Source organism: Leptonychotes weddellii, chromosome 12 (genome assembly GCF_054177405.1).
Source record: "Leptonychotes weddellii isolate Sample4059 chromosome 12, ASM5417740v2, whole genome shotgun sequence".
Taxonomy (NCBI): Eukaryota; Metazoa; Chordata; class Mammalia; order Carnivora; family Phocidae; genus Leptonychotes; species Leptonychotes weddellii.
The window spans coordinates 88,323,309-88,331,219 of record NC_138380.1 but is presented as its reverse complement, the minus strand read 5'-3'; the positions used below and the strand labels follow the sequence as shown (position 1 = coordinate 88,331,219).

The window sequence follows — 7,911 nt, the reverse complement described above, 5'->3', positions numbered from 1 at the left end:
AAGAGGATGGCGGCGCCAGCGGAGTGACGGGGGTCCGTGCGGGCCGCAGCGGCGGCGGCCGGATCGCCGCCCTAAACCACCGCGCCCCTTTTCCACCCCGCAGTGTCGCCGTGAAAGCGAGCCAGCGGCGGCCGCCCAGAAACGAGTGGCCCAGCCTGGTCACCGCGAGAGCCCCTCACAAACCGCGGTCTGGAGAAAAGACGCCCGATTGCACAGCGGCGATCAGGTTCCCCTCGGCGGATGCTGGGCCCTGGAAGGACTTGCAGGAGCCGGCGTTTTCCGTGTGCCGCCGCCGTGCGGGAAGCGGAGCCCGGGAGGCCTCCGCCGTCCCCTCGGAGGTGTCGGGCTTGGCCCCGGCCTCCATCTTGCTGTCTCGGGAGGGCGAGCGGCGGCTCCAAGGCCGAGTGCGTTGCCGGAGGGGGTTAAACTGGTTGGGAAGGTCGGGTCTGGCGATCAGCATTCCCAACGGCGAGGAAGTGGCGGAGAAGCCGGACGCTCGCAAGGCCAGGCCGCCCGCGTTGCGGGCGCGAGCAGAGCCTGTCGGCTTCAAGGCGCGGTGCGCATCCCGCGCTAGGGCGCGATGGTCAGGCTGTGCCAGGCTTGCGTCCTCCTGGACCCAGCCGCGCAGACCTCTTCAGCTTCGGTCCCAGAGGGCTCGCGGCGGAGACTGTACTTCGTTAGCCGGTCGGTGGAACTGAGTGTGTGCAGACAGAGACCCACACAGAGACGTTGAACCAGAAGACCTCCGCATGGGTATCGGGCGTCACTGCACGAAGTTGTCCTTGCTGATTTCGGTTTGGCCAAAAGCACAGAGACAGCAGGACAAGGCCACGCCTACCATACAGAGAAGCTACCGATCTCACTGGCGCTGCCCATCTGGGGATGGACCAGCCGCGGCGGTGACACGGAACGATTAGGTTGTGCCGTGATGTATTTTAACAGAACCAGGGCGCCATGGCAAGGACCGAAGGCTGCAACAAAAAAGCAAAAATATGAGAAGATGAGTGAAAAGGAGAGGGCCACGCCTGTTGAAGTTTTATCTGAGGGGTTTCCTGCAGAATTTGCCATGTACTTAGAGTGTCGTGGCTGTGATTTGAGGAAGCCCCGGGTTACACGTACCTGAGGCAGCTGGTCCTCGTCTTTGCGGGACCCTGAACCGCCAGATGACCGCACATGTGATTGGACAGTGTTAAAGCAGAAAGCAGCCCAGCGAGCAGCCTCGGTGGCAGGGACTGGCTTACCCAGCTGAACTCTAGCTTACGACTCTGCTTCGTTCCCCGCTTTGGGGGGCGCATTTTTATTTATTTATTTATTTATTTATTTATTTATTTATTTATTTATTTATTTATTTAATGTCGGGAGATGGCCATTCTAACTACTGTTGAATGTCTCTGTTTTGGGACGGTATAACAAGGAAATAAAAAAGAATATATATGAAGGGAGAAACTGGTTATCTCCTCCCATGCTCCTATGGCCTACAAATGACATTTTGTGCTCATGCTCCTATGGCCTACAAATGACATTTTGGAAGTTTGTGTTTACTATTATTTTCCATCAACCAATAGCAAGAGGTTTTCCTATTTCCACTAGTCCTTGCAACACTATTAAAATGTTTCAAGCAGGGAATACTGTCATGATTATAAAGTTAATTCCATTGTAATAAAAATAGCAAACAAAAAGATTTTAGAACCCAAGTCAAAAAAAAAAAAAAATTCCCAGTGATGTGTCTACTATGGCATAATTTATGAAAATTCAATAATCACACAACATAGTGCCATAAGTATATGACTACATATCAATTTTGAAAAAAATGTAAAAAAGTATTTTGAGATCACCGATTAACATAAAGTTTTCCGGGGGAACTGAGATTAAGAATGAAACGGAGAATGGATACAAAACATCTATGTACATACCTGTAATTTCTTGTTTTCTTAAAATCAGGTTATCTGAATAACGAATGGCATAAAGTTAACATTTATTAAATCTGCTTATTAGCTGTCTTGGTGTTTGTATAAAAATTTGTGCATAAATATAAAATATATAAATAAATAAATGTATAAATATATATACACATAATATAATATATATATAATATAATTGCATATATATACATAGGCCTATATAGGTATACATATATAAGATATTAACATTTTTAAGTTAAAGCACAGTAATACATGCTTTCTGAGATTGGATAGCTCAATGTAGACTCAAAACTTCATGATTTTATGAAGGAGATTTAAAAAAAAAAAAATCCCTGAAGATTAGAAGGATTTAGAAAGGTGTGTGTAAAAAGTCAAGAGATCATTTGAGACGAAACCTCCATAAACAAAAAAGTCCATATATTGTGCTCAGGAAACAACTAGAAGATTGACTGGAATTTAAATTTCATGGTTGGTATTATTTGTCAAACTAAGAAACAAAAGCCTAAATTACACGTGTTCTTTGAAAGGCTGAGAGCTTCTTGAAAATAGTGAGATGAAGACAATATGTTGTATGTATGTGAATGAGTTTTCCTGGTGTTAAAATATTTTCCAGATTTTATCCAACAGCAGCAGGACACAAGTTTATTTTTTTTCTTATTTTGGAGTGTAATAATGCTCTTAATTTACCAGGGGGCTATGAGCTAGAAAAAAAATCTTATTCCTATACAAATTATGGTCTAACAGTAGGACAGATATAAACTTAAAAGGAAAAAAAATGATTTCAATCACAATGAAATCACATTTAATTTCTATGATGTCATACTAGCTATTCCAGGTTTTTAGTTTCTTTAACTATACATGGGACCTACTCCAAAGGACTGTTAAGAAAATGAAATGGGATTGGGGCACCTGGATGGCTCAGTCGTTAAGCATCTGCCTTCGGCTCAGGTCATGATCCCAGGTTCCTGGGATCGAGCCCCGCGTCGGGCTCCCTGCTCGGCGAGAAGCCTGCTTCTCCCTCTCCCACTCCCCCTGCTTGTGTTCCCTCTCTCGCTGTCTCTCTCTCTGTCAAATAAATAAATAAGATCTTTTTAAAAAAAGGAAAGGGGATAATTTTACCAAAACACATTATAATGAAGTCTTAATCAGTGTCAGTGTCCATTTCGAAATAATTCAAGAAAATCATTTTACTGAGCCCATAATCATTTACTTAAATAAGGATAGAGATTTAGACTTAAATGAGTAAAAGAAACAACTCTTGATATATAGAACAAGGAAAGAGGAATTAATTATATTATAAAAGTGTAATGACGGCTACATTTCTGACTGTAAATAAATTATTCTTTAAGCTTGGTTCTCAACCCGGAAGTTATAATGCAAGAATTTAAAAACTTATTTCTGTCATCTGCTTTGTGACCACATTAATCTTGCAGAATGATGGAGGCATTAAATGGAGCTCTTTAATTAGACCATGTCAAGAGACCCTCAGGACTCTACAAATGCAAGAAAATAATGTATTTCTGACTTAATTCATGTCAAAATGTTTTAGATTCTATTATAATTTATTAATTCATTTATTCAACAAATATTTATTGAACATCAATCATTGGCTGAAGGGTACTGCAGGAAACATAACAGACGGTCCTGTTCTCAAGAAGCTGTATTCAAAAGTGGGAGGGGGACAATAAATAAGCAAATATCTTCTCTGCTAATTGTATCCTCTAAGAAAAAGTGGGTAGGAGATTAGCAAATGATAGTGCGTGGGTATGTGTGTGCAGGAGTGTGCACATGTGTGTATGTTTAGGGAAATGCCTCTGAGGAGGGACCTGCAGAAAGTGAAGGAGTAAAACCTGAATTTCTGAAGGGAATGATATGACAGTCAGAAAGAAAAACAAGTGCAAAGGTTCTGAGGCAGCTGTGAGCTTGTGCTTGTTTTTTTCTTTAATTTTTTTAATTTTAATTTTTTGGGGGGGATGTTTCAGAATGTTCAGTAGGCTTATGAACCTGAAGCCAACTAAGTGAGTGTGGGATAGGGGCTAAAGTCAAGAAGGCCACAGGGACCCGAATAAAAAGTCTTTAAGTCCATGCAGGATCTTTGGCTTTTATTCTGGACGAGAAAGGAAGACACCAGAAGGATTTAAGTAGGGAAGTAATACAGAAGAACAGTAGGTGCATATTGCAATGGTCTTTGTAGGAGATGATGGTGACTTAAGGTAGTGTGTAATAATGGAGATAGGGGAGCTAATGTGATTCTGGATTGATTCCAAAGTTAGAAATAACATTAAAAAAGAATATATCCCCTTCAGTAATATTAAATTCAAAATAATTTTAAAAACTGCCTAATAGGGGCACCTGGGTGGCTCAGTCGTTAAGTGTCTGCCTTCGGCTCAGGTCATGATTCCAGGTCCTGGGATCGAGCCCCGCATCGGGCTCCCTGCTCAGCGGGAGGCCCGCTTCTCCCTCTCCCGCTCCCCCTGCCTGTGTTCCCTCTCTCGCTGTGTCTCTCTGTCAAATAAATAAATAAAATCTTTAAAAAAAAAAACTGGCTAATTAAAAATAAAACAAAACTGTAAGAGCTACAATATAAGAAAGCAACAAACCGGCCTAGACTCAGAGAATATGGTGAAAAATTAGATCAGACAGAATCTGAAAGATCAGTGGAAGTCGTAGTCTATATCTTGGCTGTGGTTTTCAGTTATGTCTGAATGAAGAAGAAGCAAACCTAATATTCCAACTTTATTCCTTTAAATCAGGTGGTGAGAAAAATTTCTTTAGAAAAATGGCTGATGAGAATAGACTGGAATGAGAAAGTAAGGAAAGAAGGCATCTGGAAGTAGAGAACCTCAGCCACAGGGTGCAAAGGCCCAGAGGCAGGACTCTGTCTGCTGTGTTTCAGCAGAGAGGTGTCCACTGTCTCGATGCATGTGGAGGTATTTATCCAAGGTGCTCAGGTTGTAAGCTGTAACAGCACATCCCACAATTATGACTGCCTTGTCACAATACCTGTTTTGTTTATGCCCAAGCAGCATTGGCAGTAGACATTTGTGCTCTGCATGTACTCCTGATTAATGCAGTCCTGATCTTGGCCCAAATTCGAAATAAAATGAGGTCAGCAGCTCTTACAGAATGTTACAAGACATACAGTAGTAAAATACTGGAAATAAGCTCAACTTCTATTAGTGTGGAATTAGATAAGAATATAGTTTCAAGATTAAAATTGATGTTGGAATGTACAATTAATGAGGAAATATATATACCAATTCTTGCTAAGTATGCTAAATGCATTAAAATAGTTTTTCATAAGAATTCATATAGCATTGATAAAAAAAAGTAAATAGATAATTATATATACATACATGTATAGACATACATGCATTTTTTCTCACTTTTTGTATTTTATTCTTATAATCAACATATTTAGTTATTAAAATAAAATTATAAGATTTTTAAAACAAAATATGTACTTAGTTAAAATATTATTCTTGATTGTCCATGTGAATTTTTAAAATTCTTTCCCTTGAATTTAGTTCAAATATCACAAAATAAAATGGAAATTTCTTTTATGTACAGTTTCTGTGATTTTTCTTTTTATTAAATTAAAATTTGGGCAAACATCGTAACTAGAGTCTTTCTTTAGTTTTAGAGCTCTTTTTTTTTTTTTGTCTCAAGATGTTCCACTTTCGTCTGGCCAGAAATAACTTCTTCCTATATGTAATGGAAGAATATATTGCTACTGTTTATCTGAAAAGTATTAGCACCTGTTTGTTGAGAGCCAAACTGCTTTTTGCTGACCTAAACTTCTGTTTTTCAGCACCTGCTCTGTACCAGGCTCCCACTAAGCAAAGGGAGTAAAACGTGTCATGGGACTTAAAGTTGCTGATGGTGTGTGGATAAATTTCCCAAACTATATTCTGCAGTAAGAAGCCAGTCAAAAATACAGGTTCCTTAGCACAACCTTCAAATACATTAATTCAGTAGGTGGTGAGTGATTTTTCAGACTGCCTATGTTACAGAGTTGTTCTGACAATCAGCTTATAAGAGATGCCATGGTGATGTGTTTAATGATATTCCCAGTGTGAGGGCGCCTGGGTGGCTCAGTTGGTTAAGCGACTGCCTTCGGCTCAGGTCATGATCCTGGAGTCCCGGGATCGAGTCCCACATCAGGCTCCCTGCTCAGCAGGGAGTCTGCTTCTCCCTCTGACCCTCCTCCCTCTCCTGCTCTCTGTCTCTCATTCTCTCTCTCTCAAATAAATAAATAAAATTAAAAAAAAAGTAAAAAAAAAATGATATTCCCAGTGTGAAATAAGTTCTTTAAAAAACTTATTACCAGTTTTCAACTGATAGCACAATTCCTAGACACAGACAAGAAAGGTCCCTGTTCTGGTCTCTGTGCTTGAAATGGCCTCACCAAATACCGCTCTCCATCCAAATAAACAAATACATGAATAAATTAGTGGACGGATGGATGAATAAATAAATAAATAATCAAATATCATAGGCAGCACCATTACTTAGGATTCCATGCTCACTGTTGGCTCAGCCTGATCCATATCATGAACAATCACTCTTGTAAGTAACACCATTCAGCCCCCAAGGACCTGCTTCTCCGTATCTCTTGCCTTAGGTCCCCAAAAGAAAAGAGTGCCATGAGAGTGTGTGTATTTTGCCTGTACCAACATAGATGGATGATGACAAGAACCTCTAATCAGCCAACAGTTAATTTACATAAATCCTATAAATGTCAAGCTCATGGAGTGGGCAGTGTGACAAGTTTGGGAAAGTTTGAATGACAGATGTGTTCAGTGAAAAGAAAGATAAATTGTTTATCTTGTTATATTATTTTTCATAAATCACAACTGTTGTGATGACCACAATAATTCCTGGGAACCTTAGGACCCACAAATCTGGAAATGTAGAGAAGCATGAAAATGGATGCTGTACATCGCTCAAAACTGATAATCCATTATGTTATTTATGGATCTATTCCACTTACGTTATTTATGGAAAATAACCTTGAGGAATATTTTGAAATACAGAAAGTAGACCCCCCTCATCTGTGGTTTTGATTTCCATGGTTTCAGTTACCCATGTCAACTGCGGTCCAGAAAGACATGATCCACCAAATGCTACATCACAATTCCGATGTCATTCTCCTCACTTCATCTTTATTTTTGACTTGCATTGTCCTAAGATATTTTATAAATTTGATTTTCACTTCTGGGAAACTAATACTTCAAAAGTTAAAGAGTATAGATTTCCAACATGAACCAAGTTATGAAAATAAAGTTAACACAGGCACCATAGGCATTTTATCATCTTATATCATCATAAGAAGAAGGATGAGTATAGTACAATAAGATATTTTGAGAGACAGAGACCACATTCACATGACTTTTATTATATTATTATAATTGTTCTATTTTAGGGGCACCTGGGTGGCTCAGTCGTTAAGTGCCTGCCTTCGGCTCAGGTCATGATCCTAGGGTCCTGGGATCGAGCCCCACATCGGGCTCCCTGCTCCACAGGAAGCCTGCTTCTCCCTCTCCCGCTCCCCCTGCTTGTGTTCCTTCTCTCACTGTGTCTCTCTGTCAAATAAATAAGTAAAATCCTAAAAAAAAAAAAAAATTGTTTTATTTTATTATTAGTTACTGTTGTTAATCTCTTACCATGCCCGATGTATACATTAAACTTTATCATAGGTAAGTATGTATAGGAAAAAAATATATATGTAAGGTTGGGTACTATCCATGGTTTTGGGCATCCATTGGGGGTCTTAAACCATATTTCCTGCAGACAAGGTAGGGGTATTATATTAAACAATTTATAGACAATTAAATTTGCATAAATGGAGTTGCATGTGCAACATGCTTGAAGTGTCATACTGAGTATTTACATAAGTCTTCACATCGATTTTGTTTATATTTTTATTCTTCCATAACATTTCATGAGATCTAATTAATCCTAAAAAGTAAAAATATTAGTTCTATTT

General features: G+C 39.7%; 1 pseudogene; it reads left to right on the top strand.

Annotated features, from left to right (window-relative positions):
* The first annotated feature begins 580 nt into the window (after window positions 1-580).
* On the top strand, window positions 581-1,249 carry LOC102730827 (casein kinase I pseudogene; annotated as a pseudogene).
* Window positions 1,250-7,911: the final 6,662 nt, after the last annotated feature.